Here is an 18,254-nt window from a genome sequence, read left to right as displayed (position 1 = left end):
AAATCAAGTTACAGAGGGGAGGTGGTTCTTACAATAAAAGGCCTATAGACTAGCACTTTGTCTATTATAGTGTAGAGGTTAGGAACCACAAGATGTAGAGGCTCAGCTATGTCATTTATGGTTCTTAAGTCCTGGAGCAAATTCCATCTACCACTGGGTTGTTTAGCAACTTGGAAGTTCGCATGCAAGGTAGAGGTGAAGTGAGGAACTGCTTATGAGGTTTTCAGTCCATTCCAACAACTAAGGAATGGTGTGAGAAGAGTTGGGACCTCAGAAGACTTTTAGGACCAATTAGTAGGCTCTGTGTCCAGGAGAAAATGAATATACTTACCAGTAATGTCTTTCCTAGTACTCTGCGTGTTGAATATACATGTGTTCACTTTAATATTCACGACCTAACCAATATAGGGGCTCTAGTAGCATTGGTGGTGAGTTGGTTGCTAATCCAAAGTCTTTGATAATTCAAATACTCCAATGACTTCACAGGAGAAAAATGAACAATCTTCTCCCATATGATTTACAGCCTTGGAAAGCCAATAGAGGACCAGTTGTGAGTCTGTTACAACTCGAGGTCAGTAAACCTGTGGAATGATTGTGTCTAACTCACATCTCATATGTAGAACACTACAAGAATGAAAAGAGAAATGGACTGAACCGTCAGCTGACTACTTAACACTTGCAAAATGAGCCTTATAATGGGGAGTCAAGTAGCTCATCATAATTTATCACTTACTCTTATTCCTCAAAATCTTTTCGTTACGCCATGGCACATAGTGGACACTGCATAGGTCATTGCCTATATGAAGATACTACAAAACCTCTCACCTCAAAGATCTAAGTGAAACAGTACCTTTTGATATGTATTCCTACAAATATATTGCCATCTAAAATAAATCTAGAATTTAAATAAAAATCACTCAAAAGCCCCTCCCATCAATTTCAAACTGACTCAGAGCTCAATCTCTATTGCATTCCTGAGACTGTGAGTAACACAGGAGGCTATTGTCTATCTTTATTCCACAAAGTAGTTGGCTGGGTTCAAACCAAGTAAGGGGTACAGTCTTTGGTTAGCAGCACAACTTCCTACAGGCTTCTCCACCTGCTGTTGTTGTTAGGTGGCATCCAGTCACTTGCGATTCATGCAACCCTATGTAAAAAACAGCCCTGAACCCTGTTCTATCCTGGTCAATTTCATCATCTCTGACACACCACCACCATTAGCCCAGTCACCGAGTCCATCCACTTCAATCCAGCGCTCCTCAAACTAAGATTTGTTTAATTTAGTCCAGTGAGACCACTTCTTTTTCTTACTAGAGTCTTTTCTGTACACTTGGCAGAGGTCAGGGCCAGAAGCTTAAGATCTGAGTGTTCTCAAATGTTTAAATGAAAGACACTGTTAAGCAAACAGTCTTTATTGTGAAGAAAGTTCTTTTTTTAAAAAAAAAACTTTTATTTTATGCTGGTTTAACTTGAAAATTTGTATACCTTGTTTTTCACACCAGATCCTTCCCATTTCTTTTACCCATACTTCTCTCTACCCATGAAACTATGATTGTGATTATTATGATAACAATTATGTTAATTATGATTAACCCTCCCACCCCTAATACTTACCCCTCTGCTCCTGCCCTCCCCACCCCGTTGGATCCTCATGCATTTTCTACAATAATGGTCTTATACAGTATTTATCCTTAAGAGACTGAGTGAGTTCACATAGCGTAATGTTCTGAAGTCCTTCCAAATTAAAGATAGACACAATGCACAAAAGTATGCACACATGCACATCCACAGCATACCCCACACAATTCTAAGAATGACATAAAGTACAGAAAGGTCATTCTGAGCCACTTGGGATTCATGAATCACACATAATCAACCTTGTTGCAAAGAGAAGTACTCGAAGAACTTGCCTACATCCCACATGGAATCTTACTGGAATGTATAGATCAACTGATACGAATTTAGCAAAATAATGGGAAGGGAAAAAAATGTAAAAAGTTAATAAATTGTTTGAAAATTGTTATTGTTGTTAGGTGTCATTCAGTTTATTGCAGCTCACTGTGATGAAGCTCCATCTTAACAAATGTTACTATAATTGTACTGACTGTTACAACCATGTGTTAAACCAACTTATGGAGGATTGTACTCTTTTGTTGACTTTCCAATTTCTTCAAAGGACTTATTCTTTCTAGTAAAAATTCCAAAGTATATGAGACAAAGTCATGCTCTATTCTCTCCAAATGAACATTCTGCTGTATTTCTTCTAAGACAGATATTTTTCTTGTTCTAGTGTGTGGTACAGTCAATGTTCTTCGCCAACACCATAATTCGAACATGCCAATTTGTCTTTAGTCTTCCTCGTTCAAAGGCCAACTTTCCCATGTATTTAACATTACTGAGAATACCATGGCCTTCATAGAATATTTAGGTATTCTATGTTCAAAAGCAAGTTTTATGGTCTCATTTGACATCCATTTTGATCTTTCTTTTTAATGACATTTTGTTTTCTTCATGTATAGTATCCTTGATGTCATCTCACAAATTGATCTTCAGTATCTTTTGGTAAGTGTGTCAAATATATTCTTGATTTAAGAATAAATAAGCTGGATATAAGAAATTTAATATACTCCAGGTATTACTTATCACTCATTCTCATGTTTTCAGATTGGTTCTTAACCCTTACCTTAAACGTATAAGAGCAATCCCATAGTCTTTTCTATAGTCACCTCTGGTCCTGTTCTGACTGAATACAGTAGGTTTCTCCATTGTTGTTGGCCATGGGTACATTCATTATGCTTCTTATGTCTTCCATCCAGCAAGGCCTTCATGTACATTCACTGTTATTCTTGCTGAAAAAAATCTATTTGCAGAGACTAAATTACTGTTTCTGTGTACATTCTATCATGAGATCTCTGCCGTGACATGTATTACCAAGGCCCTATTTTCCATCTGCCTATCCTTTTCAAACTTTTGTATTCCAAAAAGCAGTAATTATCAGTGTTTCTTAACTTTATGTTTTATCAATTTCAGACTACTAAAATTTGTAAAAATCTTCAATTTCATTATCTTTAACATGGTTTAAAGTTAATAACTTGGAAAATAGTTTGATAACTAATCTTCTTTGTAGACTTATATATTATCCTAACACTAAACACTATTGTTCTTTGTTATTGTTGTTTTGTATCATCAAGTCTGATCCAACCCATTGTTGACCAGAGAGAGACCCCTTGCTGTGAGCTTTGGTGGTGCAAGAAACTAAGCTACAATCCTGAAGGCATGTGGTTCGAAGCCACCAGGTGCTCTACTGGAGAAGTGCAATTAACTGTCTCTGAAAACTTGCAGGAGGATCTGCTATGAGTTGCTTCTGACTTGACAATACACAACAAAAACAAGCATTATTATTCAAGATAAGTATTGACATGATCTTTTTAATGATAAATTGACACCATTCTTTTATTCACAATGCAGTAAGATCATGAGATTTTTCAGATTCAAATGGAAAATAACAGTCCATTCCAGATCATTAATGCCTATTTCTTTTGATTCCTAGGTGTTTTCTAACAACTAAACGATTTTTGTAAATTCAAACTTTGTACATTTCATAGTACTCATGCTAGTTTGCAGGTGCCCCTCCTCATTTTGAGTCAAGTCACATGGGCAAATGCAGCTCTTGAAAGCTTTACTTCACTCATGACATTAAGATCAAGTCTATTTTGAGGAGGCAGCCCTTCATCATGTTTTGAGTGTCTTCCAATATGATGAGAGTTCTGGTTGCATAGTCTGTAGAAAGTCATCCTGAAGGCTCAAAGGCTGTGTGTTTCTGACTGTTCAAATCCATCAGTGATTGACAAGGGAGATGAACAGCACTTTCTGTTTGCAACATGTAGCCCTGGGTAGCTGAGAGAGGGTTTCCATGAACTGGAATCAACATGATGGCTATGGATTTAAGTTTTGTGTCCAATCTTAACAATTCACTTTCTGGCATTATATAAAATAATATTCTATCACTGATACAAAGGTTCATAGATCAATTTATCAAAAAGTATACCACCAGTGTTTTTTCTTTACCTATTTTGGCTGGAATCTCTGATGAAGCCTGTTAATTATAGGTGGCATTTTTGGTTTTTGAAATATTGGTAGCAGAACTTTCATCATATTATCATACAAACCACTACACTACAAAAAGCTTAGATTTAACTAAGGTTTAAAATAGTAAATGTCTATTTTGACAATCAAATCTTAATTTATCAGATACCACATATGTGGAGAAGGCAGACTCTGTCACTGCAACACAGAAACAATACCTCTCTCTGTAAGCTTTGTTCTTTCAGTGTCTCTAAGTATGAGCTAACTGTACAGTTAGAAACTACTTGTCTGTGGATCAACTTGTCAAATGGAATTTGGGAGATATATAAGCCACTGACATCAAACTAATTCCAACTCAGAGAGATATCAAAGGACAGACTAGAACTCCCTCGTAGAGTTTCTGAGCAGTAAATCTGTATGGAAGCCTATTTCTCCTGCTGAACCATTGGCTTTTTGATTAACAGATGAGTGTCTTAACCACAGTACTACCTGAAGTCCTGGACTACTCATGGTTTTTGAGTCAGTTTCAATTCATTGCAACCCTCCAACAACTTTTCAAGGCTGAAAAACTTAGCCGGAGAAGACTGCCCATCTTTCTCCTCTAGACCAGCTAGTGGATTTGAACTGTCAGAGATACAGCCTTTTAGCTAGCAGTGCAACACACTACAGACTATGCCACTAGCACATTCTGGAACACATATATTTGTTTTTAGTGTTTCACCATCGAGTCAGAGCCAACTCATACTTGACCCTTCAGCGAATTGTCAGAGGCTTTAAATTGTATTAGAAGACATTTCTTGAGAATGTACTGGAAGACATTTAGCTTGAGAAGCACTTGGTGCATTTAAACTGTGTGCCTTTGAGTTGGCATTGCAACTTGTTATCATTGGGCCACCAAAGGTCCCTTAAAGATATATAGTATATGAAAAATAAGTAATTGACTCTGTATTTATAATCATGGTATGTCTATGGTTGAGAATCCACCACTGTCTATATTTTATAAATAATTTTTCCATTATTTTACCTTCATTTAATAGAGTTGTACTATGATTTCTCCATTGAAAATTTTTACCGTGTGTGAATTAATAAAATATACTGTGAGATCACTTATTTAGTTGAGCTTTGCAATGTCTACTGAAATGATAAAGTACATCCACCAATGAATAAGGGGAAAACACTTTGAAGTTTTAGTTCAGTTTTCTCTAAGATGATTTCTGATGCAACTTCTCCTTAGCTGCATTTTTCTCTGACAAGAGAAGATGATCTAAAATGCCTCACAAGTGCACTGATATGCCTTATAAGATGACTTTATAAAGTTCTAAAAATATTTTTGAGAAAAGTACAAGTAGTTCCATTAAGAGACCAGGAGAAGAAAAGAAGAGCTTGTAGAAACAAAGAGAAAATAGTAAATTATATGTCAGAAGGAGAATAACACAATAAACTAGATTTATCTCCCTAGCCAAAGATAGTTGGCATATAAAGAATTAGTGCACATGAAACATTTCAGACCTCCAGGATGAAAAGAAATCTGCAAAGGAATTTATAACCAGTGGTTAGTTCATAACCCTTTTTATTTACTTATCTATCTAGTTCTGTTTAATTTGAAGTATTACACTGATATTCTTACCTACATTTAAGACAGTGAGTAAATTTTCCACATAAAAATGCTGATGATATTTTATGGGTTTAAATTTGTAGTCAGCCTTCATCCCAGCTGAAGTGATTCTTATAAGGAAACTTGCCCAAATGTCTTCTCCTTGGACTTACAGAAATCTAAATCACATAAAACACTAAAACTTTATTCATGACAAGTCATGTATTTATTAATAACCCCCATGCAACCTTCTGAATCTTTAGCAAGATCAATGCGAATTTGGTGAAGAATGGCTTTAATAGTATCCAAATATTTTAACTAAACAGTTCCTGGTTCCCAGCTGTCTACTTTTATTTTCATTCCATTCATGTTAGATAAGTAGGCATTAATATCTTCCCATTATTTTAAAGACAGTGACAAGAAATTTAGACACAAGAAGATTGTATTTGTTGTCCAAAGCCACCGATGACAGAATCAATACCCTACTTCCTGGTTTATGCTTTTATGAGATGAAGGAAAATGTTTCATCTCCTATTTCTTTCTGTTTTCATAAAAATGAATTGAAGGAATGTGTATGAGATCAATATAGAGCTTCTTGTTTATAAATTTAAAATAATACTATAAGGGTCTTTGAAATATTCTGGTAAATAAAAAATAATGTGACTTTTCAATAAATTAATTCATTTTCAAAAGGGAATTTTTAAAAATGATTTCAATATTATCGCAACAAATTTGATGACTGTTTTAGAGTGCTGCTTCCTCTCACCCAAAAAAAATCTCATGCTGCACAAATAAAAGTAGAGATCCCAATGATTCTCTGATAATTAAATACTAAATATGGAAGTCTCTTTTTTCCTAAAGACATTTTATGATATTTTCACTACTGTATTATATCTGTGATAGATAATCTGAGAGTTGAACTAAAAATCCATCAATATAGAGAACTTAGCGTTATAGCCTTTAGCCAGAGATGGAATGTCCAGCTTATGGGTGGTGGCCCATGGTGGACAGGAATTTCCCATTCTAGGCCCTTGCACTTCTCTGTATGTCTTCTAGTCTTCCTCACGTGATAAAGCAATAACAGTATCTAGAAACACGACACCTCTCCTTGGTTTCATTATGATCTACCAGCCTATTTGATGGTAATCTTTTATTCAAGAGCACCTTTCTGATTCAATTGCCCTGCCCAGGTTCTAACATTCCTCTATATTACAACTCTTCACCATGAAATACTTTTTACTATTGCTATTTGAGTGAGAGCTGAGAAAACATGCTGGCTTTTTTTATTCAAACAAATTTTGTTTTAAAACATTAATTACCAAAAAAAAAAATCCAACAAAGAAACCAAAACATTAATTGTAACAGAGTAATCACATCTTTCCCACTTCCTCTTTGTAATTCTCATTTTTGAGTCATCAGTAGGGTTTAATTTTGTTCCACTATTTCACTTTCTGTGATGAAAGTGCTTGTCATAGTCTACTTTGTATTTAGCCTTTGAAAATATCTGATTTACTAGTCTATGGTTGAAAATAGAATTATCTTTAATTATATTGAATTAAATTTAATCAAATTCTGCCTTCCAACTAAAGTCCAATGGCATCTTCCTTCAAACAAAAGGTAGAATAGAATTGTAGTGTTTGTATCCGGGCTTTCCACACCACAGATAACCTCAATAGGGTAACATATTCTATTTTGAAGAGAAATTCTGTTTAGATCCCGTATCTTGGCCTTTAATTATTTTCTTATCCTTAATGTATCAGAATCAAGTATTCTTTTAAAATCCTTGCTACCTTTCCATCTGGCAAGCTTGGTTTTGCCTCACTCACAAAAATAACCAATGTGATTAAGTTCTATAATGTTGGAAAATGACTTAATATCTGTCAAAGGACAGTGTAATAGAGAACTGACTGAAGAAACTCTTCATTTCCTGATGGGAATAGCCAAATAATTCTAATTAAGAAGTGGCTACAAAGGCCAAAGGGTAAAAGTTATTTTATAAGTTTTGAGGCATTTTTACCTTAATAACTCATAAGATTTTTCACATTTTCTAAATGTACAAGAGAAAATGTGGCAGATTATACCTGAAAGCACTTCACATTGGGATCTTTAACAATAACCAAATGGAAAGGCCTAGTTTCCATTTTACTTCAAGTAAATTTTACTTAAGTGAGTTGCCAGAAAATCCACTTTCAGACCAAGAAAGTTCATGTTATTTAATTTAGACATAATAGGAGAATGCCAATTTATTGTTTCTGCTGTATGTCTTAATGAAACAATTTTTAAAATATGATTAATAGTGGCAGTCCTTTGTAATTTATCTAGAATTTTATCTCGATTCTTAAAAGCAAGAGGCATGATAATACTGTGTTTTGCTTTCTTCTTAGGGCCACTAGACAGTAAGCTGATAGCCTAATAGTAAGAATTTGTGCTACCAACCCTAAGACATGTGGTTCGAATGCACCAGCTGTTCCATGGGACAAAGATGGACAATCTCCTCCTGTACAATTTAAAGTCTCTGAAAACTCCTTGGAGGGTCAGTTCAGATTCAACCGCACACAACAAAATATTCTATACAATGAAAAACACAGAAACTAGTTTATACAATGGATTTTTCCTGCCACACAATGTAGTTGGATGAAACCACACCTTTTCTCTGTGGAGGAAAAAAGAAATTGGACTGAAGGTTGAGGTGATGAGAGCCTGAAGTGTTGTTCTAATGGATGTCTCACATGAAGAAAAACTTCAGAAGTGAGAAATATGTGTACCCTTCAGTAACCAGGACCTAACTCTCTTTTTTTTTACATATTTGTTTTGTTTTACATGTGATCATTCATTTACATTGTATATGAATACATTTGTGTCAAGGACTCTCCTTCATAGGGTCACTATGAGACGCCGGTGACTCGACATCACTTAACAACAACAACAAACATGAATACATTTTATAGAATGAATTACTACTGATCTATGCCTGATCTATCACGCAGTCTTTCCAAGTCTCCACTGAATCATTCCTTTTCATTCATCCTCCCATATGCCTCCTAACTTCTGTTGTCCACATCATTTCCCTACATGAAAGTATATTTATTATTATGTGTGCCCAGAGACTGGTGGTTAAATCTGAGATACAATAAATATCAACAACCATGCTTTCTTTTATTTACAAATAGACGCTCTTTGGAGAGGGTAGAGAACAAAATTTAGAAGTTATTGTTTCCATTCTATCAATCACAATGCAGATTCTCATCTTGCCTGAATATAAAATTGAATATGATTGCTTTTACCTTAAAATGTTTTTTCTATTGCTGCACAATGATCCCCAACATTCTTAGTTTAGCATTCAAGCTACCACTCCATTTTAAACCTATTGTCATTCAAACCTATCTTTGAACCAGAATCAGCATCTCCTGAGAAGTCATTAAAAATACAAATCATGGATTATTAAATAAACTTATATACTTTACTAAACCTCTAGTAATTTCTATTCTTATTACAGCCCACAAGTACATTTATTTCTTCCTGGTTATTCGTTAGCTATAACTAGCTGATGGTCCTGTTTGGGTCACCAATATTGAAAAAAGGTGTGGTAGTATATTTTAACTACAATGCTGGGGCAAAAACTACTTAAAAATCAAAGTACAGTTCTCAGAAATGTTTTCTATCTTTTCTGAGTTATTGGCAACAAATGGCCCCTTACAGAAAGCCCAGAGAGAACCATTACTGGAAGTGAGCATGAGAACATGACTCTTGCTCAATAATAACAACAGCACTAACGAGATCCTCTTTCCCCATTCTTCCATTTGCACACCTGTGTTTTGGGCCTTCTGCTACCTCAAGCAGCCTTAGTGGTGGATAACAATTACTTTAAAGTGTCAGTAGTTGTTCTATGGCTATACTAAGTACAGTGTCTATAAGAAAGTACAGCTGTAAAACCTACACCTGCAATTGAATGCAGAGATGATACTGAATACAGAATAAAAATAGTGCTGGAAATACATTAAATCTTGGTATTGAATTATTTATACTACATTGCTCTTGTAAAAGGCATTGCTCTTTTTTGACCAATGCCAACAGAGCTGTGCTTTGAAGGGTCTATGCATCTTCCAGAGTTCAGGCTCCAAGGAAATTAGAAAGTTTGTCTTTCCATCCTCTAATTTTCCACATGTGATGGTGGTGTTGTTATTGTTGATTTCCATTAAGTCAAGCAAAATTCATAGTGACCCTAAGAACAAAAGGCCTGAAGCCTTGATATAATTATTGTCATTTATCAAAGTTCATAGAGTTTCCAGAGGCATGTTGTTTAGGAAGTGGATGATTTTCAAGGATAGTCTTAAAAGTGAAAGGCCAAAATAGTGTACAACCTAATGTAGAGGGAGTTTGCTTCTGTGTTTGTTTATGTGTGTGTGTGTGTGTGTGTGTGTGTGTGTGTTGTAATTCTTTTTTATGTTATTTCCATTATGCTGAGTGTTTTTGTTGTTGTTATGTGCTGTCCAGTCACTTGCCACACATAGCAACTCTATACACAATAGAACCCTAGTCTATCCAGAGCCAATCTCACTGTCTTTGACACACTGGCCTCCATTACTCCAGTCACTGTGTCAATCTATTTAATCCAGGCTTGTCTTCTCCTATGCTACCCTTCTAAGAATAGCAACAATGAATGAATGGAATTCCAAAATCTCTGTAGATGTTCATCCTTCTCCAAGGTCAGGTCCCTCTGGGAAACATGTCTGTGTATGTAAGATAGAGCTTCAAAATCCTTTCCTCTGAGGAGAAACTTTGTTTCACTTTCTCCAGGACAGATCTCTTTGTTCTCTTGGCAGTCCATGGTGTGTTGAATATTCTTCTTCAGCATCACAACTCAAAGACATTGATTCTTCTTCTGTCATCCTTAATTGTTGTACAGCTCTCTGATCCATAAGAAATAATTGTGAAGATAATGGCTTCGATCAGGCACACATTAGTCTCCAAATGGACATCATTGCTTCTCAGCACTCTGAAGAGATCCCTGACAGCAGTATTTTTCAATGTAATTTGTCTTTGGATTTCTTGACTCCTGGTACTAAGAGTATTGATTGTGGAACTGAGGAAGCTGACATTGTTAAAATCTCAATCTCTTCTTCATCTATCATGGTTCTGCCAATTGATCCAATGGTGAGAATCTTGTATTCTTTACATTGAACTTCAATCCATTTTGAAGACTGTAGTCCTTAACTTTCAGCAGTAAATGCTTCAGATCCTCCTCGGTCTTCGCAAGCAAAGTTGTGTCATTTGCACAATACAGATTGATGAGACTTCCTCTGATTCTGATGCTACGTACCCCTTTATAGAGTTCAGCCTCCCAAAAAAATCAAGATAGAAAGTATTCCTAACACACTCCTTGCCTGATTGTAAACCATGCATTGTTTCCCTGCTCTGTTCTGACAACTGCTTCATAACCTGTAGGTTTCACGTGAGCACAATCAAGTGTTCTGGAATACTCATTCTTCTCAAATTTAGCCATAATTTACTATAATCCACAGTCAAATTATTCTTGCCTAGTCAATGAAACATAGATAGACAATCTTCTAGTACTCTCTGCTTTCAGCCAAGATCCAAGTGATGTTGAGGATAATGTCTTTAGTGCCAAGGTGTCTTCTAAATTCAGCTCATATTTCTGGTAGTTCTTTGTCAATGTACTGTAGTTTTATGCTGGGTAGATGGGAGCTAATGGTATATGAAAGCTGAGTAAGCGACATTATACCAGTCAGTAAACACAGGAAATTTCTTTAAAAGTAGTGGTCTAATTTCACTGGTTCTTAATTTATCTTGCAACAAGGCCTTAAAGTCATGCATACAAAGTGACTCTTACCATCTCTAGGACGTTACAGGAAACATCTGTTTCCTCTGATGCAGAAGGTTGGTTCTTTGGCATTTTGGATGCTCCTGTTGAATTCCAGTTGCTGCAGCAATGTGCTGGGCATCAGCTCTTAGGAGTTTCCATGCCTCAGTGTCTTTGATGATGTTGATTGAGAAAGTACTACTACATAGATGTTACTTTTTTCAGCTACCAAAACTAAGCCTACTTGCAATTCTTTCTGTAAGAACCAGACCTCAGAGAATTGGGAGACAAGGCAGTTAACAGATGCCATTCTAAGTCAGAATTTCTCTCACCATTCCCCAATGGCTATATTTTTTAATAGTTTTAAGCTCTTCGACTCTGAAACTTGCTTTAGAACATTAAAACGTTTGCACAAAGGGAGGGAATAGGAATTAAGACAGCTCTACAGAAGAATTCAAAGGGCAGGTCTAGAAGACTAAGTATTACAATGAAATGAGCAAAGGCTTAGAGTTAGAAATTTAAAAAGGAAGAGCCTTCTGATACATCACAAGCTAAAAGAACTGAATAAAAGTTGAATTCCTGAGTTGTAGCAGTGAAAGATTCTATGGTAAATATGAAGCATCAAAGCAAGATGGAAGGACTAAAAAACCACTGCACCAAAATGAAATGGTTGCTACTCAACAATTTCAATAGGCAGAATATGATCAAGTAAGAAAGAGCAGAGTCCAAGGTTCACTGAAGATAATTGAAAAAAAAAAAAAAGGTTTCAGGACTGAAGGAATACCATTTGAGAGGTTGCAACAAATGAATGTAATCCTGGACATGCTCGCTTGTGTATGACAAGAAATTTGAAAGATGGTTACCTATCCAACCAACTAGAAGTTGTTGTTTCTGTACTGGAGTCCATCGAAATAAAGGCAATCAAACAGAATGAGGACATTATGAAACAATACTGTTAATATCACAAACAAAATCTTACCTGAACATAATTCTAAAATAGTTAGGAGCAGTACGTCAACAAAGGACTACCAGAAATGCAAGAACAAGGAAGAGGATTGTGTTGAAAGTAAGAATAACAGAAAGATGTTTATCTGTGTCTTATTGACTATGCAAACACATTAAACTTTGTGGATGATAACAAATGATGTATATAATATTGCAAAGAATGGGGATGTATATAATATTGCAAAGAATGGGGACTGTAGAATACTCAGTTGTGCTCATATGTAACCTGTACGGAAGGAAAGAAACACTTGTTTGAACAGATCAAGAGAACGAGGCATGCAGGAAAGATATCAGAGTTTATTATTTCACCATATTTGCTTTTCTGAATACTAAAAATAGATGTAAAAAAATAGATGTCTAAAAAGCCCACGTATATGAAGAAGGATACATCAGTAGGGCTGAAAAAAAGATTCCATAGCAACCTGTAACACAAAGATGTCACAACCTTGCTTACCAAAAATGAACATGACATGAAGTATTTATTAATAAGAATCAATGACTAGCTGTTACTATGGATTACTTCTCTTTTTTTAACATAAAGCAAGCAAAAATCCTCACTTCTGGCCTGATCAGTAACATAATGATAAATGAGAATACATTGAAATTGCCAAGGGTTTGTTTCAGTGGGATTAACAATCAGTGTTCATAGAAGTAGAAGTCAAAATATCAAAAAATACATAGCGTAGGGCAAATCTGCTGTCAAAGACCGCGGTAAAGTTTTAATAAGCAAGAATGTCACTTTGAGCCCTACAGTGACTTCCTCAAAGACTTGGTGCTTTCAATTGTCCCATACACAAGTGAAAGTTGGACAGTGAATAAGAAAAACTGAAGAACTGATGCCTTTGAATTACGGTATTGGCAAAGGATGTTAAATATACTCTGAACTACCAAAATAATAAGCAAATCTATCTTGGAAGAAGTATAGTTAAAACGCTTCTCAGGAACAAGGATGATACAACTTTGTCTCTCTTGTTTTGACCATGTTACTAAAAGAAGACATTTCCTGAAGAAGGTTACCTCACATGGTAAGGAAAAGAGTCAGAGACTAAGAAGATTCACATTGAAGTGGATGGAGCCAGAGTGCAAAATGATGGCTTAAGCACCTCAGAGACCATAGGATGACAGAGGAATGGACAGTGTTCTTTTGCACATAGTGTACTCTGTTTTACTCGTGCTACAGAATGAGTCAGAATCAGTTCAATTATGCCTAAAGACAACAGTCTCATTTCAAGTCTCCTTTGAATTTTTCCTATACCTTCACCTCCCTCTCTCCAACCATTAACCTCTGCTATCCTAGTAATTTCCCCTCCATCTTCTTTTCTTTCCACCTTCTCAATTCCCTTTTTGAAAATTTTACACATATCCAACTCAGTTATCTTCCTATTTTCACAATGGTAGTCATATGCAGTATTTGTCCTTATGTGACTGAGTTACTTCACTCAGCATAGTGATCTCTAGATCTCCCATGTTGTGTAGTATTTTGTTGTTGTGTACCTTGTACCACTGAGTCAGAACTCAACCCGTAGCTGACCCTCTGATTTTTCAGAGGCAGTTAATCGTACAGGAGGAGATTGCCCATTTTACAAAATAATTATTCTTGAGTGCTGCATTGTGTGAATGTCCCACGATTTATCAATCTGTTTGTTGATGAGTATTTGGGCCATTTCTATTTTCTTGATATTGGCAATAATTCTGCTATGAACATAGGTGTCCATATCTGCATTCATGCCTCAGTTCTGATTTCCTTGGGTTATAGTCCTAGCTCTGGATGAGCTGAGTCATAGGAGATTTCCATGTTCAGCTTTTTAGGAAATATCAAATGTCTTCCATAGCAGTTGTACCATTTTACAATCTCACCATCAGTGCATGATAGTTTCAATCTCCCCATGTCCTGTCCAACACTTATTACTTGCTGTCCTATTAAACTTTGCTTCCGATACTGGAGCGAGATGATAGTTCATTGTTTTTTGATTTGCATCTCTCTGATTTGTGCATTTCCTCATGTATCTGTTGACCATCCAAATGTCTTCATTTGTGAAAAGTCTTTTTGTAGAGTTTATTTTTGGGTTTTTCCACCCCTATTAGTGATTGAATTATCAGTCTTGTCCTTGTGGAAGCCCCATAGTAAGTATTCTGAAAACTTTCGTTTTGAGACCTGTGTCTGCAAAGGTAATTGCAAATTTTTTTTCTCAGCTTATGGGCTTTCTTTTCATCTTATTGGAGAAGATTTTTTTTTAATGCATACAGAAATTTTATTTCAAGCAGATCCCATTCATTGGTTTTAACTTCTGATTGCACATTTTTGGCTATGTTTGCAAGGCTTTTTATGCCCTAGGCTAGGATTCTAAATTTGTTCCTATTTTGTCTCTTATTATCATTTTTTGTAGGTTACATAATTATAATTAATTTAAAAATTAATTTATAATGTTAAAATGTACTTAAAAACATTAGTGTTAGTAGGTAATATTTTTCAAAAAGTACATTAATTAGATTATTTTAAAAATTTTTATTTTATATTTCTTTGCATACAAAGTTCATAAACATTGTGTTTCACATTGTCCTTCATTGTGTTTCATATAATCATTCTCATTCATTATGTTTTTTTTTGTTTTTTCTAAATAAAAATATTTTATGTTGGTTTGCTCATATTGTGTTTAATACAATAATAATTCCCATTCATTATGCTTTATAAAATTAATCACTTTTTAACTATGCCCACCATTACCCTGTCCTTGCAGATTCCCACCAGATCTTTCTCATTTCCTTCACCTTCTCCCTCCATTCACCAAATTGTGTGACCCTATGATTTTACCCCTGCCCATGCTCATCCCTTCCACCTCTTCCCCCTTTGTATCTCTATCTATATTTTACTACTTATTCTTCTATTTTTACAATAATGTAAAAATATATTTATCCTTATGAGACTGAGTTGGTTCACTCAGCATAAACGCTCTCCAGTCTCACCCAATTTATGTAGTAATTTCTTATATTGTTTCTCCTTAGTGCTTTATAATATTCCATCATGTGAATGTACTACAATATCTCAATCACTTTGATTATGGTTGAACATTTGGGTTGTTTCGATGTTTTTGTGATTGTGAACAATGCTGCTATTATCATTGGTGTATAAATCTCCAATTGTGTTTCAGTTCTAATTTCCTTGGGGTATATTCCTAGCAGTGGAATAGCTGGGTCATATGTAAGTTCTGTGTTCAGCTTTTTGAGAAAATAATAAACTGCCTTTCAGAGCAGTTGTACCATTTTACAATTCCATCAACAGTGTATGAGAGTTCCGAAATAAATGAAGTAATGTTCCCTGTTTATGGATAAGGAGACAATATATTGAAAATGACAATTCTACTAAAAAAAAACCCTACATGTTTAACACAATCCCAATAGAGGCACAAATTTCCTTTTTCAAAGAGATAAAAAAGATAATTGGCAAGTCTATGCAAAAAGGCAAGGGACCCTGAAAAAGCAAAACACTTTTAAAAATTAAAAAAATGTGAGGCATAGCACTCCCTCATCTCAAAATCTACTATAGAACTCTAATAATCACCATACTTGTATGACAGGCACATAGGCCAATGGAACAGAATCGAGAACCCAGAAATGAATTCATCTATCTATGGTCAACTGATATTTGGCAAGAAAATAAAACCTATCAAATGGTGGAACAACAACCACTTCAACAATTAGTGCTGGCAAAACTGAACTGCTACCTACAGAAAGTTCCTACTACCTGTAGGATCCACATTTCATACCATATACAAAAATTAGATCAAGGTGAATCAGAAACCTAGGAGTAGCCGCAGCCAGCCAGGCCGGAAAGAGCAACAGTCTGCCAGCCACCGAGGAATTCCAGAGGAGCAAACACCATGTGACCCCAGAGGAGCAACGACTATCCGCCCTGCAGCCCATGCCTGTGTGACCACCAACACGCAGTGTGCTGCTACATAAACCCCCAGCAGTGCCCAAGCCCCGCCCCCTACCTCTTGGCGGTAGTGTCCAAGCCCTGTGCTCCTTTGCCCCCCTAGACCCTTGCTTTCTGGGCCCCTTCCTCCGCCCTCCCCTTACAGCTCCACAACCACGCACCTCAGCCCCTGCCACAGCCCTGTGACCTCAGGGCACCACCGTGGATCCAGCCATCACCCGGAGCTATCAGCCGAGCTCCTGTGGAACTAATCTGGCAGGAGAAAGGCTAGTAGGATCCTGGCTGGGTTTACTGGGGCATTGCTGATTACCTGGGAGAGCACCTAAGGGCTTGCCCACTGGTGGGGAATTTGGCCAAGCTCTCTTGGGCTACAACAACTGCCCAAAACAAGCCAGCCAGCTGGCTTCTGTGGACTCTGCAGACCAGCCAGAGGCTAGTGGGTCGGTGGGAATTTGACCTTAACTTTTCGGATCCTGTTGGATTCAGGACTCTGCTGGAACAGGGGCTGTTGTGTGAGGGCACCTGCTTAAGTGCCACCAGGCAGGGAATACTGAGAAAACCATTGGATAGGAAATGGACAGCAGGAATTTGAGTAGGGACCCCAATCGTGAGCACACTGAGACAGCAGAGGTTTGCCCCAAAGTGTTTGACCTGCCCTTGCGATCACCCCAACCCTTTGCCTGCCTCACCCCACTTGGCTCCACACCAGTGCCTACACGTCTGGGCAATCAACTTACCTTTAATCGGGAGCACCTTGACCTGTCTTACCAACAAGGGATTGCCCTCCCAGGCTCTGAACTGACATTTCTCTGAAGTCAGAAATTCAGAGAAACGCACAAGCTCGGTAGCTGCCCAACTGATCTCAAGAGCTTTGTCTTCAGATCAAGAACATATCAATGTCTCGAAGAAAGCAAACTATCCCACACAATACACAAGAGCAAAGAAAGATGTCACTCACAAAGGGCAACACAGTATCAGTGGATTCCCTGAAGCCAGAAAGGTCCCTAACAGCAGACTTTCCCATAACAATATGTCTTTTAATTTCCTGGCTACTGGTGCTAACAGTGTTGACTGTGGAGCCAAGCAAACTAAAGCTGTAACAATCTCAATCTCTTCATCATCCATCATGATGTTGCCAATTGGTCCTGTGGTGAGAATCTTTGTCTTCTTGACATTGAGCCTCAATCCATATTGAAGGCTGCAGTCCTTGACCCTCTGCAGCAAGCATTTCAGGTCCTCCTCAGTTTCTGCAAGCAGGGTTGTGTCATCTGCATAAAGCAGATTTTGATAGATCTTCCACCAATCCTGATGCCACACTTCTCCTCATAGAGCCCAGCCTCTCGGATAATCTGTTTTGCATACAGGTTAAAAAGGTATGGAGACAGGACACATCCCTGACATACACCCTTCCCAATTTTGAACCATGCAGTGTTTCCTTGCTCTGTTCTGACGACTGCCTCTTGGTCCAAGTATAGGTTTCACCTTAGCAACATCAAGTGTTCTGGTATTTCCATTCTTCTCAGAGTCAGCCACAGTTTGTTATGATCCACATAGTCAAACGCCTTTGCATAGTCAATGAAACACAGATAAACATTCCTCTCGTATTCCCTGCTTTCAGCTAAGATCCATCTAACATTAGCTACAATATCCCTAGTACCACAACCCCTTCTAAACCCAGCCTGAACTTCTGGCAGTTCTCTGCTGATGTGTTGTTCCAGTAGTTTTTGGATAGTCTTCAGTAGAATCTTGCTTGCATGTGAAATCAATGATATGATTCTATAGTTTCCACACTCTATTGGGTCACCCTTCTTTGG

The sequence above is a fragment of the Elephantulus edwardii genome, unplaced genomic scaffold, assembly GCF_000299155.1.
Source record: "Elephantulus edwardii isolate Elephantulus edwardi_28Jun2011 unplaced genomic scaffold, EleEdw1.0 scaffold00072, whole genome shotgun sequence".
NCBI classification, from domain to species: Eukaryota; Metazoa; Chordata; class Mammalia; order Macroscelidea; family Macroscelididae; genus Elephantulus; species Elephantulus edwardii.
Note: the sequence above shows the minus strand (reverse complement) of the source record.